This window comes from Alligator mississippiensis, chromosome 14 (assembly GCF_030867095.1).
Source record: "Alligator mississippiensis isolate rAllMis1 chromosome 14, rAllMis1, whole genome shotgun sequence".
NCBI lineage: Eukaryota > Metazoa > Chordata > Crocodylia > Alligatoridae > Alligator > Alligator mississippiensis.
In genome coordinates, this window is record NC_081837.1 from 37,758,535 (window position 1) to 37,784,933 (window position 26,399).

The following is a 26,399-nucleotide window of genomic DNA, read 5'->3' on the forward strand; positions in this document are numbered from 1 at the left end:
CCCAAGTACTCACCACTCTCAGGCTCTCTGAATCAAGCCTGCCTCTTGGTGAGGTCTCAGGACCTCTTGAAGAAGGCCATGTTACCTTGTTGCCTGAATTTGATGTCAGCAGTGTCTGGCACAGCACAGAGGCAGAGCAGAAATGGCCCGAGACCCAAGCCCAAGGTGTCTACTTCCTCAGACTCCCAGTGATGACACTGAGTGAGGGCTGAAGAGGCAGCACAATAGCCCCGGATCACCACTGCCAGCCCCTACCCAAGCCCTGCACTTCGGGTACTGGCTCCTCCGTTCGCCCCCAGCCGAGCTTGCAGTAATGCATTACAGGGTGGAGCACCAAGCAGATCTTTTGAGGGCCAAGTGTAGCATGTCCCAGTGAAGGCCCATGGCTGGAGTCTAGACATCTTGCGTCTCATCCATGCTGAAGGCTAGGCCCATACTTAAAATATGGGATATTTGTGTTGCTTAAGGGTCCGCTTAATTTTTTAAACCACTGCGGCTATTCTGGTACAGGTCCTGCCAGTTCCCCTAGGCACCATCAGCTGCATCCTTATAAACACAATTCTACTGATACAGCTGGGCCCACACTAGCAGGGTTTTGCCAGTTTAACTAGCCCAGGATAGCCACGGTGGTTAAAATCTCCTAGTTTAAGCCTGATTGATCCTTAGAAATTTTGCCTGGCATGGGGGAGGAACAGTCTTAACCAGCATACCTGCCAGCCAGAGCCCTGGAGTAGACTTGGGTATACTGGAAAAACACCCCTTTTGGGGGACTAGCTTATTCCATTCAGGGAACCATTAGAAAGCATTTTGGCCAAACAGCTTTCTAGCTGCTGCAAACTGCATCCTAGACAAGGAGAGTTTTCCTTCATGGCCCCAGCTGTAAAGCCATTGCATTTGCAGACAAAGCTAGAAATAAGAACTTAGCAGAAGGCAGAGGGAGGAAAAATCCTTGTTTCCCTCTCCTGGAAGTACATGTGCAATACAAAACAAATGTGTCTGGCTCCCGTGTCAGGGCTTGAAGGGCTGGAAAATTCTCCTGTAAAATGCCAGTGGATACATCCCTAGTTCTCTCCCCTCCCGGCTGCCCCCACCTTCCCCAGGGGCCACTGGAAAGCCCAAACACCAGCATTTCAGGATGCTTGTCTCAAATGATCGTGGCACAGTGCACGTTTCCAAGGCTCCGTCTGCAGAGCGAAGGCAGAACATGGCAGGCGACTGCCCTGTCACGGTACTTGGGATTAAAACCCGTCATCCCCGAGGGGCTGACATTTTTGTTTCAGACTGGCTTCTTGTTTTATTCCCTACCCCCCTCCCATGAGCAGCTGGGCCAGTTTGGCTGCAGTGAAAGGTTGGTTGTTGCTTTGCCGGCACCAGAACATCTGGAGGAAACGTTGACAGAGGTGTTAGGGATTCAAAGATAACACCTCTGCTGTACGGTCCTCGCTACTCCACAGCTAGTGCCCATCTTGAAGAGGCTCTTCATGCCAGGGCCAGCACATGCACAGCAGAGCTGGGAGGGAGTCTTTGCTTGGTTTTGGCAGTGGGGATGCCTCTGGGGGTGAATTCTTTCTCTCATCCCAGGCTTCAAAGCTTTGCCCATGGAGGATGCTTAAATACTGTCCTGTGTGTTGGCCCCGTGGGCAGCAACCTCAGTCTATGGAGCACTGAGCCCAAAGCGGGGGCATTCAGAGGACCCTTGCCTCCTACTCTCTTCCCGTGATGCTTTTATCATGTTCTTTCTGGCTGTGCTATGGGAGGGGGCAGCAGGTGTTTTCGTGGCCCCTTCTAGACAAATGCTTGTTAACGTGGCCTTCATGCCCCCGGGGGACCTGAGTCTGTGAAAGGTCCCTTCCAGCCCTTTCTTCCTAGGACTTGAAATACTTTGCCACATGTGGACCTGGTTCACATGTACCATAGCACAAAAACCATTGCTCCTCAGTTTTAAGCTAGTTTAAAAGACAGAAAACTAGTCTAGTTAAATGTACGCTTATCGGCCACTGAGCAGTTGCACTATAGGGTGAGGACCCAAACTGGATGTTTTGAGAGAGCGGACCTGGCCATAACACCCAGGGGATCTTATCTGCACGTTCCCACAGAAAGTGTTGATACTGTCCGGTCACCGTGAACAGTCCTCAAAATGCAGATGATAAACCACGTAACCTTCTTTTCTCAGTGTAGTAAGGAAAATGATCTGAGATGCTGGGAATCTCACAGGGCATCCATCCCAAGAGGCTTGGAGAAGCTTGTGCATCATACTCCCTTCCCGTGTTATTGAGGTTGATGGCTTGGTACACCGTGGCTGAGTGGAGAAGTTCTGCTAAACTTCTGCAGAGACCTTTGTTCTGTGGCTTCAGCCCTTCATATTGGAAAATCTTGCGGTTAAATCCCTTTTACTGTTCATCATTCTGAGCACCGTTTACCCTCTAAAGTCACGTGCCTTGCCTTTAATCAGTCTTCACCACTCAGGCATGCTGCGAACGGCTCCCTTGATGGCGAAGCATTATCCTTCTTAATGAGCAGGACTTGGGGGACACAGGAGAACAGAACGGCCCATTTCTCTCCATCACCGTCGATAGATCAGAACAAATCAATTTTGCAACAGCTTTAATAAATTGATTCAATTTGGCGAACAAAAAAAAAGAGAGGGAGCGAGAGAGATTAAAAAGTAAGGAGGGAAATAATATGCGACACTTCCAGCAATTGTGGTGGATGGTAAATCTCTTCTTTATTATTCTTGTCCCAGAATCTGAAGCTTAAATAATTAAGCAGAATAAATGGCAGATGAATGCTATTTTCAAGTTTGTTTATTGATTCACAAAGCACAGATGAGAGAGCGCACACGGGGGCTTACGTCGGATTCTCAGCTGGTAGGCCTGTTGTCTCCATTGCAATCAATGCTGATTTACATCAGGTGAGAATTTGGCCTGCAAACTTTGGGAAGAAACTGTGAAATGGGACATAGATTTTTATACTTCCTTGTTTCCATCTGCAGTGCAAAGCAGCAGGCGCTTCATTTATTTTCCAATTTGAAAGGCGATCAAGGTATATTTTTTAATCATCGAAATACATTTCTTGAGAGCACCGTTCTCAATAGCAGTGCTTTAGGAGCCTGGGACTTGGAGGAACGAGCCTGGGAGCTTGACACGGAACTTAGCTATTGCAGAAGGGTGGCTGTGGTTTTGGAGGGGGGTTGTGAGGGCTGACTTTTGTTGTTGCAGGGTGGATTTGCTGACCAGCTAGGGAAGGGAATGATGAGCTAATCACCCTGTAGAGAACACCCTGGGTTCAGTCCGGCTCTGCTTCCTAAGACCTAAGGCCAGAACCTCAACTGATGTCGATCTCAATAGCTCTGCTGAGTCACAGTAGCTATACAGCTGTAATTTGCAACCAGCCTGCCCCTCAGCGTTAGCGCTGATAGATGTACCAACATGATTCACAAGATAAGCTTGGAGATTTCGATTAGGAATCCATAGTGTTAACACATTCTGACCTGCTGTGGTCTTTCTGAATTCTTTGCACCAGAAAAACTGCTCTATTATTTTTCTGTAGTCAAAATACGAGTGCAAGCTAAGAGCTGGCACTTTCTGAGGGGTGCCTTGAGTCTAACGACAGGTGTCTTGGGCCTCAAGAGGTTGAAACCCACTGTAATGCAAGCTCCCTAGTCCTCAGAGGCTGCTACAAACAGGATTGGGACAGGAGCCACGTTTGAGCCGACACTTTCTCAAGGGCTTCTAGTTTAGAGCAATCATGGTTCGTATCTGGGATTTGCAAAGACTGGGTCTGCTGGTGTGTGGTCAGAGGAGTTTGAATGTAGAGCTCCTTTCCAAGGCTCTTCTCTCATGGGAAATCAATACAAATTTTCAAGCATGGCTCGTGCCCCTCTGAGACATGCCATGGGGGCCCTGTCTTTCCAGAAGAACCCTCTTGGGTGGCATTATTGATGCCTCCTTTCAATTGCACAGATTTTTGGTCCACGAAGCACCTCCACAGGCCCATAAGCCTTTGCAGGGTTTCACTAGGTAACAATGCACCTCTTTCTTTAAGGGAAAAAAAAGCCATTTTCCAGTACCTTAGCATACAGCCTTCCCTGCCTGCCCTTCTGATGGATTGACTGGGAGCAACATGGGCTGGGCGCCTGAAGGGAGTTGGGCAGCTGATATGAGAACCGAATTCCTCAGGTTGTGAATTGCTTTAACTGTTAATAAGGGCACAATATGAGATCATTGTTGCTTTTCCACACAGAATAGCCAAGTCTACCATGGGAGTGCAACGTAAAGGCCGTCCGATTCCAAACAGAGGAGATCTCGCTTGGGTGCGGTGAGAGGGTAATTCGGGGGACAGAGGAAGAGGTCAATGCTGCTACTTCAAGAGCAAAAGACCCAGGAGGAAATGAAAGCCTGAATCCCATATGAAGCGGGGCCACTTAGAAAAGCCAAGAATGAAGGAAACCTGTAAGTAAGTAAACTTAAAAGGATCACAGCGTTATTTCAAAACTTCCAATACGCAGGGAATGACATATGGGTAAAGCATCCCCACGAGCAGATAGATATGTGGATCTCTTCATTAGCCAGCCCTGCCGGTGTGTTAAAACCAATTAGAGCAATGCCATTCACATCGCTGTTGTTAATGTTGATGGGCATTGATGTTAGGAACATTGTCAATTTTCAGGAGTTCTTAACTCAGCTGCAGCAATTGACTCCAGGCTAAATTTCATCATGCAACAGCTTAGCTTGAGATGGTATTAAAAACCGCTCTAATACTAGAGAGCATGGTGGATGGTGGAGTTTGGGGATGTTCGGGGTAAGGTTATGGGGGGGATTTTTAATCCACCTTCTATGGCAGTCGTGATCCTCTGCAAACCCCAGATCTGGATTTGGGATGGCATGTTCACAATGCCAAAATTTGGACGGGTGTGGGGAGGAATCCTAGGTACAAGGACTCTGAGTTGGGCCTATCCTTCTCTATTACCTGATTTGAGGGGAGAGGTTAAAGATGTGCCTGGCCCTGTTGGCGATGATGTCAGTGAAGCCGAAAAGCTGCTGGCATCTCGGCTGCATGGCTTTTCATTTTTTTCGGTCTGCTTCCTAACGGGAGTGGCAATTGATATTTTGCGAGGTCGCGAGAGGTTGTGTTGTGGTGGTATTTTCAGCTCAGCTGGCAGCCCTCAAATTGCTGTTTTCTCCTGAAGTCTGCAGGCCTTGCTGGCAGAACGAAGGAGTTTAGGGGAATTTTATAGACACTTCAGATAAGCACCTGAAATTTGGGAAGCTGCGGCTCTGAACCTGCAGTCGGGCAGCTTGTCTGTCTCAGCGTGATGATCCATTTCCAAGTTCCTTCCTTCCTTTGCAGGGCATGCCTTCGAACCAGCCTGCCTTCCTCTGGGAAATCAGCGGACTTCCCAATCCCCGACTGCTTGCAGATAACCAGAGGCTTTTGCAGGAATGAAAGGGAGGTAGCACTATCTAAGCAGGCTAGAGGATGGAGCAGACAGAGCCAGGACTCCTGGGTTTTGTTCGTGCTGCTGCTATAGTCTTGCTGTGTCATCGTAATCAATTTAGCTGTGGAACAGGGAGTTTTTTTTCCTCCCATCTGTATGACGGGGACATTATTTACCTGCTTCTTGTAAAGCCCATTCATATCCTGATCCATTCATATCCAAGCTCCTGTGGGAGCCCGATCCATCAATGGGGGTGGGTCAGACCCTGCGGGATGGCATTTTAGAAGGGATAAATAGCAATAAGGAGTTCGGATCATTATTTTGAATTTGTCCATGCAGGAGTGGAAATTGCAGGGTGTTCTGAGTGCCCATCTCACCCTGGAAATGCTGCACACTTAAGAGCAACATTTTATTTATGCCTCTATTTATAGACAGGGCTCCCAGGCGTGCTGTCCTGTGATGCGTGCCTCCTGTTTCCCAGTGGAGGGAGCAGCATCCGACCACTGTCTCTAGGAAAAGACTGGAACTGCCCCAAAGCATTGAGGCACCAGGTCAGCTTATGGCAGCAATGAGGCCTCTTCAGGGAAGGCGCATGGAGTTCAACACCAAGTGCCGTGAGTGTCTTTCCTTGGGGCTGCCGCCCTCCAAAACCAACCTCTCAGGTAGAACTGATGGAGCATTTGTATTAGGTTGCATTTGGGATAAGCCTACACTGCAGTCACCGATGCAACTGCAGTGCTACGTAGACCTTCCCAAGCCAGCTCTCAACCCGCTGGCTTGGGAATCTGGTACCAGCTTAGCTCTGGCAGTATGATGCTCAGTGGTCGCTTGTAAAACCCATCCAAGAAGCAGGGTAAATGACCCTAGTCTGAGCTCAGCGCTTCTCTGACTGGCGCACAAGCTAGCTAGTTGGATCCAGCTGGGGGACAGAAATTCTCCCTTCACTTGTATGAGGTGAGGATCCCTGAGAGGTCCCAGAGAAGCTGGGGGAGCTTACAAAGTTATAAAAATTACCAGCCCTGCAAAACACAGCCTGCATCATAGGGATACTTATACTTATTGTTGTCTTTCCTGGGGCATAAAAGCAGAATGAGAAGACCAGGTCTCCTGTCTGTGCAGGGGGTCTCTTCTCACAGCGCTGCTAGAAAGCCTTGTGTCGCTCGAAGGCACCGCTCTCCTGTTGCAGCACCCAGGTGATAATGAAGTGATCTAGGAGTTGAAGCTGACACACATTCTAGACAGCCGCGCTGAGTCCTCTCGTCCCTGGAATTTGTCATCCAATTACCAGGATGGTAGCTGGAAGCCGGCTGCCTACAAACCAGGTTAATAATAGTTAGTGACATCATTGTTTCATGAGAGATCAATGAGATTTTGCAGAGGAAAAAAGGAGCGATGGGAGAAAGGGGGCAAAATAAAAGGTCTGTTAAGGGGAATTGTAGGCTGATGCAGCATGGAAGTCCCTGGGGCAGCAGGCGTCGTGTATGTTGGTCCAGTGCCCGGTGTGGATGAAACATCAAGGCACTGATGAAATATAAGTCCAAATGAATGGGGAATAGTCACCAGTACTACCATCCCTGTGGGGAGGTCTCCCTCTACCTTGAATCTCCACTGGATCCTCTGAGGACCTCAAAAGCTCCTACAAATCCTTGAATTCCCCATGCACCCTTGAGGAAGGATGGCTTTACTACCTTGGAACTGGGGCATGTTGGTAAAGCAGCCAAGGAGAAACCCATTGCCCATATTGTGATACCATCCACCCTTGGAGCTGTGGTTACATCTGACCCCCAGTGCTAGGAGGTTCCTGCAAGGCTTCCTTCTCCCTCCCGTGGGGAGGAGGAGGTGGACTATGCATTGGCCACGCTCAAAGCATGAAACAATGTGGTGCCACCTTTACTGAGGATGGCTTAGCAGCTTGCGTGGCAAGCAGTCCCATCAAAGCCAGTGAGCGGTTAAGCTGTAACAATAGCTTTTCTGTCCTGAGTGAGGGGCAGTATGAAGCTGTGTGACCCTGGGAGCAGGCATCTAGAGAACCACAATCCCCACCTGGCCCTGGGAGAAGGTGCTTCACTTCTTGTCTTTACTATGTACCAGGCTAACTGATCTGGGTAGAGTAAGTAGAAACAAGAGGTACTCCTTCCTCTGCCCCTCTGTGCCCACCGTCTCACAGTGGGAAGTAGCCACGGCTCCCCCATCTCAGTCAGACCCGAGCCAGGGCAACACACGCTAGGATAATCAAAGATGATCCCGGCTGGATGCATGTGAGGCAGAACCAGGCCCTTGGAAGATGTGCAAGGAACAAACTTTAATAAGAGTGTATTGCAGAGATGAGCAGGGGAGACATTAATCAGATTTAATGAGGTTCCAATATAATATCCCCGTATTGGAGATAAAACGCACAACTGTGGGTAGGGAAGCAGCGATGGACGGAAGCAATGCAGAGAGAACCGGGCACAGCACCTCCTGCAAAATTAAAGAGGATCATTTGCTTGTGATGCAGTAGTTAGAAGGTAAATGCAATCTTGGGATGCATAACCAGGGGCGTTGTGTGTAAGGGCAGGGAAGTAATCCTTTCCCTCTAGCACGATGCTAGTTAAACTGCAGCTGGAGTCATGCAGAAGGCTTTGGGCAACGTACGGCAGAAAGGAGAGAGAGAAATAGCTAGGAGAGTAGATGGCAGCCACTAGAATGATAAAGGGTTTAGAGGGAATGACTGTGAGGAAAGAGATTAGGGAAAATTAAACTTGTACAGGCTGGAAAAAGAGGCTGTGGGGGAATATGATTTTGGCCAACGCGTACAGACAGACGCTGCAAAGAAGCAGAAAATTGTTCTCGTTATTTAACAGTGAAGAGCCTAGAAGCAATGGGGGGAAAATGAGCAAGAGGATAGAGTGGCTTAAAGGGCCAGAAAGATATTTGTGGTGGTACCAAGAGGTGCCAGGGGAATGGGGCCCAAGTTGTGGCAGCTCACCACGTTCTGGTTGGGTAGATACCTACTGGCCATGGGGATGATGCCTCAGGTAGCTGGAGAACAGAGCTGAGAATTGTGGGATCTCTGTGAGCAAATTGCTTTGTGCTGCTGTGCCTCAGTTTCCCCAGCATTAACCTGAGATCAGTGAGTCCTTTCCAAGGGGATTGCTTGGCTTCGAGTGTGCGATGCCTGGGAGCTTCCAAAGATACCATGGAGCTGCAGTAGGAGATGGGCATCTAACTCCTCGAGGATCCTTTGGTAAGTGTCATTCAAGCTCTTCTCCACTCTGCAATAGGAAGGTGCTTATTGCTCGAAGGACATGTCCACGCTCCAGTCCTACCACGTGATAGCAGCTTCACTGGACACACCGGATTGAGCTTTCCATTCCGGTACCAATAACAGCATAGCTGCAACAGTGTAGACCTCAGCTTCCTGAGCATTTGCCAAGGTTGCCAGATGGTTTTTGCAAGCCCCATGGACTCCCAGGCCCCTGAAACTAGGCAACACAAAGCCATCTTGGGCATGTCTACATGAGTGGTGGCCCTGCTTTGACTACGGTGTGGACGTACTCTTCCAGCCGTGGTGTCTGGTGGCACATTTTGCCTCCTTTACCCCACCTGCCACCGTTCTTCTTCCAGCACTAAGGAAGGCAGAAGAAGATGGCTTGGTGGGCACTGATTAACTGGAGGGGTGGCAACCACAAAGATGGAGGGGTCTGGGAGAGAGGAGCTTTTAATGACTAAATGATTGAGTTGCCTTTTACCTGCAGCGAGCTCGTTTATCAGCCAGCATGAGCTAAATATCCTCCTAATGAATGAGAAGTGTTAATGAGCTCTGCGTGCCTTTGGGGGTGATGGCGGGAGACAGCTTGATGAAGCAGCCTGCTGGCCTGATCTGGGAGAGCACGTGTGGTGGGACCATAAATCAGGCTTGTTCCGCTCTTCCTTCCACCTCCCTTTATGCAGCCGGTGGCACAGAGCAGTAGATGTTATGTGGGTCTGATCAGCTTTCCCTGGAATTTCCCTATTGATTTCACTGGGGAGCAGGATCGAGGATGTGCTATAAGGAGATGCACGTTCACTGAGGACTCTGCTCATAGGGCTGCCTTTTGGCATCGCCAGAGGGCTGGGAGGAAATGTTGAGGGAATATCAGGTGAGGCTTAGGCTGGAGAGGAGTTTTACTGTCAGTCCAGGGTCCCTGTGTGCCAGCTGAGAGTGAGAAACAGGATGCTTGGGAATCATGGAAGGGCTTCCCGTTGCCTTATAGATGATCCAGAAGCTCCATCACTTAAAAGCAGACTGGATAAGGCACAAACAAGGGCACTGCAGGTACAGACCGTCCCTATTTTGCAGGAGCAGCTCTGTTGGTAGGCTTCTTCCACCTTTTGTTTGGTATGGGTATCCTTAGAAGGGGCACGCTGCATCTGCTCCATAGACGTCCAGTGTATCAGGACAAATGAGATTTTCAGGAGGCTTTGACCAGGCCAAGCTGAAAGCTAGCTTGTCATCTGACCTCTGGGAGTTTTATGTGTTTAGAAAGTCCACAAGAGACAGGCTTGTTATGCCATAGCATTATGGCATTTCAGCCTCAGGCCCTGCCTGGACCCAGAAATATTCATACCACATGAGCATGAGGGAGCATTAACTCATTGGAGATGAGCGTTTTCAGGTTTTGTAGAAGATTAGGATTATGAAGGGAAAGTCTTGACTTCCTATACATTGGTACATCCATGCCTGCTAACCCTACTTGCTTTTTGCCATGAGCCTGGCAGGGGCTGAGCACTTGTGAGTTCCTCTGAGCTCCTGCTTTGGGTACCCCAGTTTGTAGGCCCTTACTGTGAAGCACCCAGGTCTCCTGGTTTTCAGAGGGGCTTGGCAAGCACAGCTGAGAGCCCTGGATGCCGAGAACATCTCAGGATTGCAACCAGCGGTGTCACGCCGATCCCTTGGCTGCTGATCCTCATCTTTGGTAGGGTGATGCATGGCCACGTGAGCTGGTGACCTCACCATGGGGGGAAAAATAGCCCCTGGGGGGGTTGGGGAGGAGGAGGAGGAGGTACCCTGTAGTTTGTTTTGACCCTCACCCTCCCCAGTTTCTGCTTACAAAATAGGAAAGAATTAAAATCTGTCAGCAGCTTTTAAAAACCAACCCCAAACATCTTTTATTAAATTATAGCCCTATTGATCTAGCAGCCATCCAAAAGGGGATTGATTGAGAACTTAAACAGACGTTCGCCTGGGCCAGACGTTCAATTAATGTGCATAAATGGGCAGCGAAGAAGCAATTTTCGGAGCAAGTCGAGAACACGATCGATCCTGTTTTGTCGCCTGTGCTGGAGCTGCGTGTGCATCTCTTTTTGTTCCTTTATGAAAGGTGTGCTGGTGTGAAGGGGTGATTGAAGTCATGCCCACCCTGCTACTGGAGCCAGCTTTCTGTGGCCTTTGAGGAGGAACATTGACGGGTGGGACGGGGGGAAGATTTCTCCTGAAAGCCACTGCCCTTAGGTGGCCTAATAAATTAGTGGCTCTCAACCATTTTAGAGATGCAGGGTTCCCGCCTGCTGGAAAACGAAGCTCTTAGCTTTCTCTTGTTTTTTTGTCTCCTGAAAAATTAACAGAACAGTTCTTCTTTTGCAAAGGGCTCAGGGAGACCGTAGCAGGCCAGAATATTTGTGACTCTATGGATTCCTATTTGAAATCTCCGGGTTTCTCTTGTGAACCATGTAGGGGTTTGCACATGTAACGGTGCTAACATTGAGTGGCATCATAGCACCAAACCAGCCTCAGAACTTCCCCTCGGGCTGAGGACTGTTATTTTCCCTTGAACCGTGAGCTACTTCCTCTGATTTGGGTCAGGTTTCTGAAAAGCACCATTATTCTCTTGCTCCCTTCACCCCTGCCCCCACAATTATTGAGTTATTCCCAATTTCCCCTCGGCGTCTTGTTTTAAGACCAAGGTGACAGGATGTTACAAAATCGGAGGCATTCGTGGCTTTTCAGGCACTCGAATGGGATGGAAAAGGATCACGTTTAGGTGCCTAATGGGTGGAGTAAAACTGGCCCCTAATTCTGGCTGCTCTCAAGCCTTAAAGGGTAGCTGAATACGGGTCTGAACAGCCTCCAGATGTTTGTGTTTGGACTGAGGGTTGGTCTGGGCCTATTCTAACATCAAAGAACATTATTTTCCCCGGGTTTAACCAGAATCTCCACGAGCGATTCTGATGCCATGAGATTGATAGCCCATCTCGTCCGGCTCAAAGGATTTGGTTTTGATCTCACTTAAATCTGTGGGGTGATATCAGCATAACATTGGCTTAAGTGGGATCACCCTGACTTAGATCAGTCCGAAGTGAGAGCCGAAGGAGGCTCATTGCATCTTCCACAGCCAAATCCAGGCACTCCTCTCCTTGGAGTTGACCTGCCCACCTGCAGTGTCCTCCCAGCAGCCCTGCCAGCCCCTGCCAAGGGGCCAGCTGCCTCCTGAGCCAGCATCACTGATGAGTCAGAGCAGCAGACGGCTCCTGCCTTCCCTGAAGGCCCTTGCCCTGGCATTCGGGGCTCCTTCCACGGCGGGGGCGGAGGGGTTGTGTGTTCAGGAAGGAAGCTATAATTAGCAGATCCTCACAATCGCTGTCACCAAGGGGCTTTTCCTGCTGGAAGCACTGTGCCTGGAGATGGTTTTCATTGTTATTTTAAAGCATTTCTTCCTTGTCCCCCTTGCATTTAGCTGGGAGCTCCTCTCTGATACAGGCTGAGTGGCTATGGGAGCTGTGGAAAGCAAAAAAGGTTGAGGGACAAGCTCATAGTCTCCTCTTTTCTCTCTGTCTCTCTCTTATGTAACCAAAGTGGAATTTGGAGAAGGGGGGAAAGCATATGAAGGGGTTGGGGGACAGGGAGCAGTTTTCCAGTACTTGAAAGGCTGCCAGAAAGGAAGATAAAAACTGTTCTCTCCTGCTACAAAAAGCGGGAACCAAGGCAATGGGTCCAGAGCAGATTCAGCTTGAATCTCAGGAGAACTTCCTAAGCATAGGAGCAACAGGACCACGGGCCAGGGAGCCCAGGGAAGCTCATCAAGGCAACCCTGTGTCTCCAAAGCAGGTTGGAGTAGCACCTGGAGGTCCCTCCTGGCCCGAGGATGGTCATTCTGGGCATTCGCAAGGGCCCTGCAGGCAGTTAACAAGGGGAAGAAGAAAGAAGGATGCTGAAGCGTGTGGGGAAGAGGCTGAGGGAAAGGGAAGGGCAGGGCCAGTTTGGAGGCACGAGGGATGAGGCTGCAAGGGGGAGACGAGGGTAGGGGGAGAGGGGGACGGAGGTGTCAGCACATTGGAGGGGCTGGAGCAGTGACCTGAGAAGGATGGGGGGTGGTGGCCATTGTGCTCTAGGACCACTCCCTTGTCTCCTGTATCAGCCCCCTGTTTCCAGACACTTTCTGAACCATGGTGGGCTGTAACACAACCATCTGAAGTCCCCAGGCAAAGGAGCAGTCTCTGCCCCAGGGAGCAGACAGCCTAAACAGACCAGGCAGATGAAAAGTGGGAGAAGCTCCCACTTAAAGATGTTAGAGGGAGATGAAGCTTCTTGACCAAGGTCACACCAGAAGTCCCCTAGATCCCATTCTAGCATTTTGACCACAAGGACTCCTTCCTCTCCAAACAGAGGAAAGAAATGGATGGAAACTGGAGATGAGGGGCCACAAACAGCAGTCGCGAACCTTATTCACTCCCTCGTTCCCCAACAGCCAGGAAGCCTCCCCTCCAGTCGTGCCGGGGAAAATAAGAGAAGCAGAGACGAGATGGATAGAAATCTCTTTCCTTTTTATTGTGCAATAACTTTAGAAGACACTAAATTATTGAATGGATGAAATTATTCTGTGAACTGCAATAAAAAAAAACATTAATTAAAATGAGGGTGGAGGCAAAGAAATTTAAATTGGGGACAAAACTACTGTATCCTTTTCTTTTTTTTTTTCCTTTTTCAGATCATAGATGTTTCCTTTCCTTGGGAATGGCTAAGCATTCATCTGTAGGCACCCCTAGCAAATGACATGAATAATTCCAGAGGAAATGAAGGATCCCATTTGAAACTGAGAACTGGTCAGTAACTGTATATAATATAATATATATAAATAAAATAACTTCTTTCATCATAACCAGGACTGTCAAGCTGGCAAAACCTTCTGCAGAGTTTACTATAGTAGTGGGTTATTTTGCCCCTGGTAGTACAATCTGTAATTTAATACAATTCTGTGCTAATAAAGTAATAAGGTTTTTTTTTTAATCAAATAAGCACAGCATGTTATTAAAGAGCTGTTATCACAGGGAGTGCTGGGGATGCGTAATGTGGGATTACCCAAGGGTTTCCTGCCTGGTAATGTTGGCAGTCTGTATAAGCAGACGTGCACACCGTGTCCTGGACTGATGGAGAGAGGAATGGACCAGAAGTCAGGAGAGACAAGTCCTACCCAGGCTCTGCCACTGGCGCCGAGGGGCCTGGGGTGAGTCACTTTCTCTGTGCCACAGTCTCCCCGTCTGTGAAATGGGGTAATGCTGTTGTCCTCCTTTCTCGAGCTCTTTGAGATTGATGGATTAGCAGTGCTATAACAACATTATTCCTATGTGGTCCCTGTGTTTTGAGGAGCTTGTCCAGGGGGCAGCTGTTGAGAGCTGGGTATTGGATCCCGTGGTTTGAGAGCCAGGGAGAGAAGGATCCATTTGCCTCTTTGAAGCATCTGTTCCAGGAAGAAGCAGAGGGATGAATTTCCCCTTGGGAGCCATGAAGCAGCAGCGCACAGCTCTTCAATGTCCCTCAGTCAGGACCTGCCACTACCAACCTCTCCAGACACACGCAGCTCCGTAAGACAGATTGCGCTGTGACTGCCTCTCGTTCCCCGACCCTTTGCCAGCACACTGCAGGCCTGCTCTATCTCCAGCTCCCATTACTGCCATTCCAGTTGGGGAAGGCCTTGCCAGCACCGTGCAGCCCAGCCTTCTTGCAACCCTCGGTATTTTGCTGCTGGGTCCCTGTCTGCAGCACTGCCAATGCATCTCAAGCGTGGCCTGTAATGGTCCCTTCTCTTCCATCTCGAGTTTCAGCATGACTATGCCTAGTCAGTTCAGTCATGAATGGCTGAGCTATTGGTGTCCAGATACAGGTCTTCACAATGCTTCTCCACTGTGGACGCCTGCACCAGCCCTGGGGGGTGCTCTGACCTGGAACAGCCCTGATGTTAGCTGCACCAGTTCCCCTTCCCCTTGGCCTGCAGCCTACTCTCGTTCTAGTTCTGAGCCACACTTATCCTGCACAGTTTGCCTTGACCGGCAGTGCCCTTTCCTATTCCAGCTCCACACTGGCTATTCCTGCAGCTCAGCCAATATACCTTAATGCTGACTGAATGTGCCTCCCAGCCCAACCCTGAGTCTCCACTTTGGGGTACGTGTGCGCCAGAGGCTGTCACGCGACTGCATGGATCAGAATATGTGTATCCCTTGAGCCCAGGCCTCTTGCGCTGAGACATCAGTACCATCCCTGAGGCTAGAGAAAGCTGTTCTTGGCTCAGGGGAGTCCAGCGAGCCAGCAAAAGCAAACAGCTGCCAGGGCAAGATTAACTTACCTGTTGTGTCTTGTAGAGCGGCTGCAAATATCAAGATTGTTTGGCTTTGCAATGATGAATGTCTCCCAGGATACACTGCCGGCTTCCTATGTAATAATGCATGGAGCCCTGTGCTTCTCTCTATTGCTCACTTGTGAGGACCATGGGCTCATTCACATTCCTTCCCCTGCAGCATTAGGTAGAAGCCTGACCCTTCCCAGGCCCTGTCTGGTACAGCAATCTCCAGCTGCCCCTGGTGCCTCGTGAAACCCTGGTTTCCTCCAGAACTGCCTCCTCCCCGCAGTGATGCATGCAAGCTGGGGTTGCTCCTACCCTCCCATCGCTGAGGATAAAAGGAGCTGTGATCCTCACATAGTCCCATGACTCCCAAAGCTGGGGCTTTAAGATGGAACAGAAGCTACCACAAGAAGCAGCAATGCTGTCTCCCTTCCAAGTCCAGCAGGCTCTGAAATGCTGCCCCCCCTGCACTTTTAACTACCAGCATCTTCAGGAGAGGAAGAAGCAGGAAGCTACTTGTGGTGGGTGATGGGGTTTCTGTTGTCTACCATGGCTTAAAGTAGGGGTAAGCAATCTTTTAAGAGCGTCGGGCCAAGCACTTGTGCCACAGCCGCTGTCACAGGTTTCTACCCTGTGCCATCAGTCTCCTGCTGCTCTGAGCCCCTCCCTGCGTTGTGCCCCCTTCGCCTCCCCACATGCCACTGAAAGCCATGGTGAACACCAACGAGGGACAGCAAATTTGGTGGTGGGTACACTGAGCAGGAAGCTTTAAGTGGCTGCTTTAAATCAGTGCCTTCTCATCTCCCCACCCCCCATCATACCTTTGTGGGCTGGATCCAAGTTATTTGCAAGCCAGGCTTGGCCCACGGGCCACCTAAGGGGTTGTGATCCCCGGTGCTATCGCCTTGAGTGACTGCCATGGCTTACCCGCACGCCTATCATTCAGAAGCCAGTGGGCGCAGAAAGGATGCTGCAATGGCGTGGGTGTGAAAAGTGAGACAGGAGTTGACCAGAAGATAGATGAAAGAAGGCTAACAACAGGAGACAGAAGCATCAGAGAGAAGCAGCTTAGGGGCGAACCACCCTGTGGTTCACGGCCTCCTCTAGGCATGGTGGTGATCTCAGATGGTGACTGGATGACCCAGGACCCAACTCACTTCCTTTCCAAACTGCAACCCCCACTGGGATCACTGCAGGCCCCCCCGACTGTAGATTTCAGGTGTTGGGGCGGGGAGGGGGGAAGAATGATTTATATGCATAATTGGGATTTTATTTGCATTTTAAATCACGCTCTTCTGCTAAACTAATGGACCCCCTATTTATAGATGACTCCAACATAAAGTGACTGCTAATTACTACAATTAATACAGCGTTAAAGGCTTGCCAGCCAACTCCACTGCAACTTGTATCGCCTACTCATTTTCAATTAAGGCACATTGACAAGTAAAATACGCAGTTATTAAGAGCAGAGCCCTGTTGTGTAATTACATTTTGCTAAGGTCATTAATCTACTGCAATATAAAGTTTTGCACCAAATGCATGGGGAGGGGGGCGGGAAGTTGGCAGAACAAGGGCTTTAGTCTTGATGGTGACAAAGGCAAATAGGTGGTGCCCTGGTTTGGGTCTTTGGAGGTTACATCCAGCTGAAGGCAAGGTTTGAGCATTTGTCTGCTTTGGGTGCCCCTAATAGCCATCCCCCCTTGAGCCAAGACAAGAACTGCAGTTGAAGATGAGGAGAAGTCTGGTAATACAGTTTAGTGAGTGCCCAGACTGGGGCCAGACAGATGCCAAGGGGAGCTCCCTCTTTTTTAGCTCAAGCAGCAAAGCCATACATGTTTGGAGGGGTGTCATGCCAACACCCAACCAACGCATGATTTTTTGTCTGTTCCCTGCAGAATATGATTCTCTCCAGCACTTCGCTAGGCTCAAGGACCTGGATATATGGGCATTTTGGGGATAGAGGGGCAGTTCGTTTGTCCCTTCATTATTCTACCCTGACAGCTTTGTGTGGCTGTTGCTTAGCACTAAAGTTTTGGGAGGTGAAATATTCCCACTCTGACATATAACCTTGTTGTAGGGGTTGTGAGGCTCAATGCGCTTGTTTAAGGAAGCGGCTGGCTTGACACGGAGAGCTCTGGGGTGGGAATTGAGAGACCTGGCTTCTAGTCCCGGGCCTGCCCCTACCCACTAGGCAACCTTAGGGAAGGCCTGTGCCTCAGTTTCCCAGTCTGCAAAATGGGGATAATCATGCTGACCTCTTCTGAGAGACGCTTTCAGCCCCTCTGAGGGATGTGCAAGAGACGTGCAAAGAATTCTATTGTATGGGATTCCCAAAAGAGCCTCCAGGTACCCAAAAGTTGGGCGGGGTGGCGGCACCACACTGGCAGCAGCTTCTTTGTGAGTGCCAGCTGTTCTCGTTATCTGCAGAGCTTGGTGATGGCCTCCAGAGCACGCGGCCTCATGAATGAAGCTGTTATTTTAGTTATTTAAATCAGGCTGTCACTGTCTACAAGATGACACTGTGAAGCTGGCTTGAGGTGAGACTCCATGTTCGTCCTCCCTCAGCAATTTCCATATCAAATGTGCTCAGGTTACAAGCAAGAAGATCATTTTGCCTCCTTTCAGCTTTCTGATTCTCCCGGGGATCGGCAAGCTGACCCGGGCACTTTCCATCCCCTGCCTCGGCACCTGTAACAAAGGCTTCGCGGGTAACCTTTGAGGCTTCTACCAGCCTGTGGTGGTAGGCAAGTTGGCACAGGTGCAAGCAATGGGAGCTCATTAAACACTTGTGGAGGCCAGGCAGGAAAAGAGGTAGGATGTGGGTCAGTGAAGGAGGAAAGTGGCAGGGAGGAAGTGACTGGACTGGGTTCTGAATACGTGCCAGGAGCCGAGCTCTTGTCTCAGGGTGGCACCACCCCTCAGTTCTCTTTCATTTAAAGCCGAGCGTATTAATTTAAGTGTCCCACAGACCTGCTGCACAGCCCTTTGCTTTTCATAGTTACTTTGCATGTTCAGTTCCCTTCCTTCCTCTTGCAAATGTATAATGCAGGGGTCAGCTGAATGTTTCCAGCATCGCCGAAAGCCACGGATACGGGATCCAAACTCTGAACGGGGTCACAGCAGCTTCGGAATAGCAGGGAGGAGAATCAAGGGAGGAGAAAGTGGCTCACAAGCAAATATCCAAAGCAGAGCAGGAGCGTTGACTTCCAAGTGCCTTGAGAAGCAGCTGGTGAAATCGCATGTGAAATATCACAGCATTACGGCAAGAGCGGTGACGAGGTGTAAGGCTGTGATTGTAATAAAGACAGACATGGGTCTTTACCGCGTTCAGACAGATGCTTTGATTGACTGGCTGAGGTTCAATGCTAGGGGCTGTGGCTGGAGTCTGCTGCTTGCTGGAGTCTCTTTGATCCAGGGGCTCAGACGCTGTAGGTCATCCTGCCCGCTAGTTGTTGGAAGTTTCTTCTGTCCAGGACCGTAGGCTAGAATCTGAAAACAGCTTGTTTCCAAATGGGTGCTATAAAGGCTAGTGTATAGATTCGCAGATGCTCAGACACTGTATTGAGGAGGCCACCTAAAGACCTCAATAGCAAGGCACTCAAAATCAGGGGCCACTTAACTGCCAGACCCAGTCAAGTAAGCACCCAGGACTCCTGAGTTCTGCTCCTGCCGCTGCCATGCATGTACTGACTTGGATTTCCAGAAACCCTGGCTGATTGCATTGACCTCAGCTGAAGCCATGGGTGCTCCGAACCTCTCCAAACTTGAGGATGCCGCCTCAAGAATTTTACTTCAGTTTTCTGGGTCATCTGGTGCTTCCTCTTCCCTGGAAGCACCATTTTGGATGCTCTAAGATCTCTAGGTGAAGGAGAAGGATTTGGGGGAGCAAAGTAGCAGCACTGTGCACACAATTCCTGTCACTTTTTTCTCTGGCTGTACCTAGGCAAATCTCCCACTCATCTTGATGACAGGACTCCTAATGCAACCATCCTTGTGTTATTGCTTCAGTCCTTACCAGGCCATTGATTCCAGATGTGGCCAAAAGATGAGTAAGATCACTAGGTTATAGCTCTTCACCATCACAGCTGAGTTATTGGTCTTGTAAACCCCCAGAACAAGCTCCCCCTGCTCCCTTTTTCCCCACTTCTGAAAAGGGCACCTGGAGCAGACACAAGTTAGTGAAGGTGCTTTGCTTTGAAGCACTTTCATCTGAACCCTCACATAATGAGAGTTCACACTGTCGTGGGATCAGGCCCTTTTAAAGCATTCTGCAGTCATGCACTTGTGTGGTCACAGCTGTGGGGCACTTTCAGATTGGGCAAAAATTGCCACTACTCATTGTCCCTTGCGTGTGGCATCCAACAGATCTGGGAGAGGCGGGCAGCACAGCAGCAGGGGGGGCAGGGAGCAGAAAGCAGAGCAGCAGATCGGATAGGGGGAGGTGATTAGAGGACGTGGGGCTTTTGAGGCATGCCTTCCAAAAAGGTTGGCTTCCATTAGTCCCTGTGGTTGTTAGCAGGATTTCTGCAGGAAACACAAATAAGGTTAAACCCATATCTGGCTCCTCCTTACCCCTCCTACTTTCCACTGTATATCTAACCTGGTGCTTGCAATTGGTGCTCCTTTCTGTTGCCTTTGGTGGCACTGGATTCCCATGTAGTAAAGGATCCATGGCTGGCTCAAGCAACCTCTTGAACTGTGCCGCTTGATCACTCTCTTTTCTTCCCTTGCAGCCCTCTGGGAATCTGCTGTAAGATGCTTAACTGTCTGCCCTCTATCTTCTTCCTCTTCTTTTCTTGGACTTGCTTCCGCATTGTTTTGAAACTCCTCATCCTATTCTAAATTGCAGTGCCATAATGATAGGTTTTATACAATGCGTTGCCTGGGGATATTTTGAATCATGATTATGTTGAGGTCAATCTGAGTTGCTACTTGAGCCAATTCCTAGGTGGTGGTTAGTGGAAAGGTCTCTCCACGTTGTACAGCGAGGTGCTACAAGGAGCAATTGTTTAAGGTGTCAGGAAATTTGCTCTCTAAATTTTCTCCCATTTTAGCATGTAATGGGGTTACGAGTAGATCGCTCGCATTGCTTCTTGTTACTGTGCTACTGGCTGCTTCTCCAAGCTCTCTCTCCCTTTCCTGTGCACTGAACTGTCTTGCCTTGCTCAGGAAGCCAAGATTGACTTTATTAGTCGATGTGCAAATGGTTTGGGATTTGCATCCAGCCACTGTGAGGTCCTTACCACACAGAAACTGTATTTTGTTGGATTGCTGGGATCGTTCTGATACAATGCTATCTCCTAACCTCTCTGACCTGGTGTGTCTTGCCTGTCTAGCTTGCAGCCAGGTGTAACTGTATCCCATTGATTTTCGTTACCCTGAGGTTAAGCACCGGGTGTAGTGAGTGATTGTGTATATCCAGTTCCTTTCAGGCCTGCTGCTTTGCTGACTGAGTGTGAGGGGAGAGGCCTGGAGTGTAGGTTATGGATGGGCATGTCTGAGGAGCTATGTGTGCGAGAATGACCTGTGCACTTTTCTGCCTGCTGCTCCTTGGACTCCCTCCAGCTATGAGTGGGAGGAACCTGGTATCTACACAGCAGAATCCCAGTGCAGGATTAACAGCGCGTACCTGTCCTCCCCGCATGTGGGTCTCTGTCTTCCTTCAGTAGCTGGTCCACAGAAGAGGTGTGCGAGCCTGTTTGTATCCCAGCCATGAGCTGAGAGCACCCGATAATCACTTGCATCTGGACTGCATCGTGTCATGTGTTCAATCCCTGTTTCCAGACGGAGTGGAGACATTATCTGCACGTCCCATCCAGCTCAACTTCCGGTTGGCTTGTGTCTCATTGCACAGCACCAAATGCCTGTGTTGCAGGGTGAGAGCCAGGGAGGGAAGTTTAGTATGGGACTGATCAGAAGAGGAGCAGGAAGAGCTTTCTATGGACTCTTTTGGGAGCTCAGGGCATCTTTTTTGTTAGGTGGTACGGGACCTGGCAGGGCTTTTGTAATACAAATAATGTTGATGGGAGCTTAGGGAGGGTGGCTAGGCATACAGGGAGTAGAACATGCCCATTAGCAGAGACCATGCCTAGATCAGAAGTGCATTGGCATAGAGACTTTCTTTGTTGTGGCTGGGGCACAATGGAGCCCCGATCCTGTGAATCTCGTGAGGTTCAACAAGGACAAGTACAAAGTCCTGCACTGCTACAGGCTTGGGACCAACAGGCTAAGCAGCAGCTCTGCAGACAAGGACCTGAGGGCTACAGTGGACAATAAGTTGGATATGAATCAACAGTGTGCCCTTGTTGCCAAGAGGCTAACAACATATTGGGCTGCATTAGTAGGAGCATTGCCAGCAGATCGAGGGAAGTGATTCTTCCCCTCTATTCTGCACTGGTGAGGCCACATCTGGAGTGCTGTGCGCAGTTTTAGGCCCCCTACTAGAGAAAGGCTGTTGGAGAGTCCAGTGGAAGGCAATGACAATGGTTAGGATACTGGGGCACATGACTTGTGAGGAGAGGCTGAGGGAACTGGGCTTATTTAATCTGCAGAAGAGGAGACAGAGGGGATTTAATAGCAGCCTTCAACTCCCTGCAGGAGGATTGCAAAGAGGATGGAGCTGGACTGTTGTCAGTGGGGGCAGATGACAGAACCAGGAGCAGTGGGCTCCAGTTGCAGCAAGGGAAGTTTAGGTTGGATAGTAGGAAAAACTCTCTCATGAGGAAGGTGGTGAAGCAGTGGAATGGGTCACCTAGAAAGGTGGTGGAATCGCCATCCTTGGAGGTTTTTAAGACCTGGCTCAACAAAGCCTTGTCTGGGATGATATAATTAGGGATGGTCCTGCTTGGAGCAGGGGGTTGGCCTAGATGACCGCCTGATGTCCCTTCAAACCCTCATTTTCTATGATTCTATGCGGATGCCTCCAGGTGCTCCTGTAATAGAAGCAGAGTGGAGTGGTCCCTGGAAGCCTAAGGGAGTTAGGCACTCAAATGCCATTGAAGTTCAGTTGGGCATCAGATTTCCCAGAACTTGCTTTGAAAATTCCAGTAACAATCACAGCCCAGTCTTCCCACTGCTCTTATGGCCCTTGACCCAATAGTGCTGGTTAGTCCTCTGTTCCTCACATGACCCTGCCAGGTAAAGCATGCAGAGATGAGTGGGTGAGCTGCCGAGTCTGCATACAGCAGAAAGGCTGCCCCTTCCTGGAGTGCATTGCAGCCAGATGCATCGTCTACTAGAGACGGCAATGAATTATGGATGAGCTGAAGGGAGCCGGGAGGCAGGTCTGGCATTAATCAGGCTTGGACAAGCTCCTATCTTGTTGATTTCCTTGGCATTCATGCTCTTGCAGTTATCCCCGAAGCCCCCTCTATCTTGTATGTACACACAAATGCGTGCGCAAACACACACCGTGTGTGCATATGCATGCACTCTTGCACAGGCGAAAGGGGGAGTTGACTATACAGGCTTTGGCAAACATGGAAAGATCCCCACAAATGCAGCTTTTAATTGGACAGGGGGAGCAGAGGAGAGTGAGGGATGCCAGAAAGATAAGAGGAATGTGTTAGAGCTGGTTTTTGCCTCTGAAACAGAGGAAGGGAGGAGGGCAGAGAATCGAGCATCAGAGGAGACAACAGAGCCAGAAGTCAGCCTTCAGATGCATTGGCAAAGGAGTTGTCCATGGAAATGCTCCCGTTTTGTCAACTGGTTTCTTCATCCACAATAGGTACGGCTTTCACGTGGCCGCTGGAGGGTGTTGCTTTGCCCGAACAACAGTGTTGTGATTGCGCTGAGCCAAGCTCTTCAAGAGGGACTAGTGATTTGGGCATGCTAGCTGGAAAGATCTGATTTTTGCAGGGGGTACAAGAGTGGTAAGGTATTGCCCGCCAATCAAAACCCTCCTCCCCTGCCCAAAAGTGTTCCAAGTTAAGCTTGCAAAACTACGCCTCCCAGGATTGCTGGTCTCTTCTGGAAATAGCAGCAGTAGTAGTAGCAGTTAAGAATAAGATTTATGGTGTTTTCCTGGAAGATTTCTCAGGAGAGATGCTGTTTGCCCACTCAATTACAAACATCTCTCTCTTTCCCCCCAAGGCTCAGATTCCTGATGTGATTGGCACTGAAGCGCTCTGAGTTCTGAGACATGGAAGGGAAGGAAATAATTTTCTGGCAGACTGCTATCACTTGGGACTCTTCCCCCTGTTTGACTTAATTGGGGGAGCTCAGGATGGATTTAATAGTCTTGTTTCAAGTGCAAACACTCTCTTCATCCATCTTCATTCACCCCTCCAAATCAGTCTCGTCTCCTCTTCTTCCCCACTCCCTCTCTATTCCCTTCCATTCATCTCTCTTCCCTGCGCCCACCACCATCTTGCTTTTCCCAATATCTCTTTGAAAATGGTCACATGCTAAGTGCTGAAATGACATTCCAGTTCTTCAACCAGACTCTCAGTTGCCAGTGTTTCCAGGGGGGGAGATTGGTCTAGTTTGGGGACAAATGGGATCACCCTGTAGGGTTTGTGGCAGCGATGGAAGCATCCATTGTATGTGTTTTGCATAGCAAGACTATCATGCGTGGGATGGGACACATTTTCCAAGGGCCTTTCCAACCTTGTTGCTAGTATTACAACTGGAATGTGGTGCCCACATACAACTGTGGGATGACTGCACTATGCAAGCCATGCTATCCCAGCCTGTGTGCATGTCATATTGTATGCTAGTGGCTAGGCCACAGCAGAGAGTAGCTTACTATGGCTGTCAGCTTAATGCATTACCCTTTAGATCAAGCAGTGTGGAGATCAACACTAGAGATGCTGGGTTCAAACGCCCAATGACAAATGGCTTTTTGACTAGTTGCTTTGAAAATATCTGCTTTTTCAATGAGACACATTTGGTTTGAAGTAAAGAAGGTGTTTTTTGTTTTGTTTGGGTTTTTTTTGGTGGGGGGAGGGTTGTTTTGTTTGAAAATCCAGGTCTTTGGTTTCATCTTCTATTGAAAAGCAACCCCTTCTTCAGGAAATTAAAAAGAATTTACAAGAACGGGTGATTTAGGGTTTGTTTATTGTTCTTTTTCTCCCCAGGCTGCTTTGATGCATGCTTTTTTTCCAGCAGTGCCTGCAAATCAGGTAGTCTTTTCTAAATATCGTTCCATGATTCACTGAGCCACCCTTTATCTACAGGCACAAAATGAAAGTCCATCAAAAATTTGATTCCAAATAGACCCTTGTAACTCATCTTGTTGTACTTTATCCTCTAGGCTAGAAGGCTGTAGCTACAAACCCACATCAGGGGGTGGGTTTTTAGTTACTACAGTGCAATACTAGGGGCTGATCAAGGGCTTGTCTCAGTTGACATGCAGTCAGCTGGGGTGTGAATTTACAGCATACAGCTGCTCTATGCCAGCTTCCCTGTTACAATATTTTTAGTGTGCGCTGAGGGTTTTTCTGAGGAAGCTTCCTCCGCTTTCCTACATGCCGAGTGTGTACAGAAGGAGATTGCACTGAAAATTCACAACCTAGCTCACTGTTCATTAACTCACCCCCCGTGCAGTAAAATCAACCTTTTCTAGCTCCAGCTAATGCAGAGGTTAATGAATGCATGGTAGTTTTTGCAGAAGAAGCAGTACACCACCATGGGCACAGGGATGAGCCTTTAGCACTCAGTAGAATAAGTCCCAATGGTCGCCGTTTGCTGTGAGCTGACATTGAGCGCGTATCATAGAATCGGAGAGAATGAGGGTTGGGTGGGACCTCAGGACAACTAGTCCAACCCCCTGCTCAAAGCAAGACTGTCCCCAACTAGATCATCTCACCCAAAGCTTTGTCTAGCTGGGTTTTGAAAACATCCAAGGATGGGGCTTCTACCACCTCTCGGAGAGCCCGTTCCAATGTTTTGCTACCCTCCTAGGGAGAAAATTCCTTCTAATATCTAACTTAAATTTCCCTTGCTGCAACTTGATCCCATTTCTCCTTGTTCTGTCATCTGCCACCACTGAGAACAGTCCAGCTCCATCCTCTTTTGACCCCCGCTTCAGGTAGTTGAAGGCTGCTACTAAATCCCCCGTCAGTCTTCTCTTCTCCAGACTAAATAAGACCAGTTCCATCAGCTTCTCCTCATAACTCATGTCCCCTAGTCCCCGAACCATTTTCACTGCCTTCCACTGGACTCTCTCCAATCTGTCCACATCCTTTCTGTAGTGGGGGGCCCAAAACTGGACACAGCACTCCAGATGTGGCCTCACCAGTGCTGAATAGAGGGGAAGAATCACTTCCCTTGACCTACTGCCAACACTCCTACCAATGCAACCTGGTATGCTGTTAGCTTTTGTGGCAACAAGGGCACACTGCTGGCTCATATTCATCTTATTGTCTGCTGTAACCCCCAGGTCCTTTTCTGCAGAGCTGCTGCCCATCCAGTCAGCCCCAGCCTGTGCTGGTACATGGGATTGTTCTGCCCTAAATGCAGGACTTTGCACTTGTCCTTGTCAAACCTCATGAGGTTTCTCTTGGCCCAATCTTCCAATTTGTCACTTTGAATCCTAGCCTGACCCTCTAGCATATCTACTACTTACCCAGTTTGGTGTCATCTGCTGCTGTATTTACAACCACTTCTCCACCCATTCTAAGGCATTGGTTTGCAAGGCGTTGGGTTCAGTTTGAGAAGGGAAAGATGCGGTAGGTGTAGCATGTAGGTGGTGTTTGTACAACAGGACCGGTCAGCCCCATGGAGGATGGTGGGCCGGAGCACTTGTTCTCAGCTGAAGGGGTCATACAGAGGTGCTAGGAGAGGGTTACAATCCCTTGCTTTACCCCCTGCTAGATGACATTCCCAGTATGTGTAAATTAAAGCCAAGTATCTTTTACTCTGCATTTGGGGATGTCTTGGAGTTTGCAGCTGGCACAGTTTGGTCGTCTTGTTCTAGGTGTGTCTCTTGCCCATCTCACCATCTTTGCCTCTGCTTGTTCACACTCTTAGCAGAGGACTAAATAACTGTTCAAGAGGCAAAGCAGCTGGGAGTTTGGCCCACTGTGCACCTGCCTGTGAGTATAAAGGAGTCTAAAATACCCCTTGCAATAGCAAGTTCTTTGCAGGCAGGCAGCACTGCCTTTTTGTTCTGTGTTCATACAGCCCCTAATACAAGGGGTCCTGAACCTTGGCTGGGGCTCTTCGGTGCTACAGAAATGCATATAAACAATAATTTTCAAAAGACTGTGGAGAAAAAAGGTAAGTCTCAGTAACTCAAGGCCTTTCTAAGCCTTGCCTCTGAATTTGTCCTGGGATACTTTCCAGCTCAGATCTGTTAGAACAAGGAACTTCATGCCACTGACTTCCACCCACATGCTAGGCAGAGTGGTGCCATCACGCCACCATGCACTGAGGCTGTGGAAGAT

The 26,399-nt window shown here is 49.2% G+C and overlaps 1 long non-coding RNA gene across 1 annotated transcript; it reads left to right on the forward strand.

Annotated features, from left to right (window-relative positions):
* Positions 1–5,142: 5,142 nt before the first annotated feature.
* Positions 5,143–18,385, forward strand: LOC109282550 (uncharacterized). The gene is made up of 3 exons (XR_002089556.2): positions 5,143–8,663; positions 13,384–13,498; positions 18,062–18,385. It is a non-coding gene; the product is annotated as an uncharacterized LOC109282550 (long non-coding RNA).
* Positions 18,386–26,399: the final 8,014 nt, after the last annotated feature.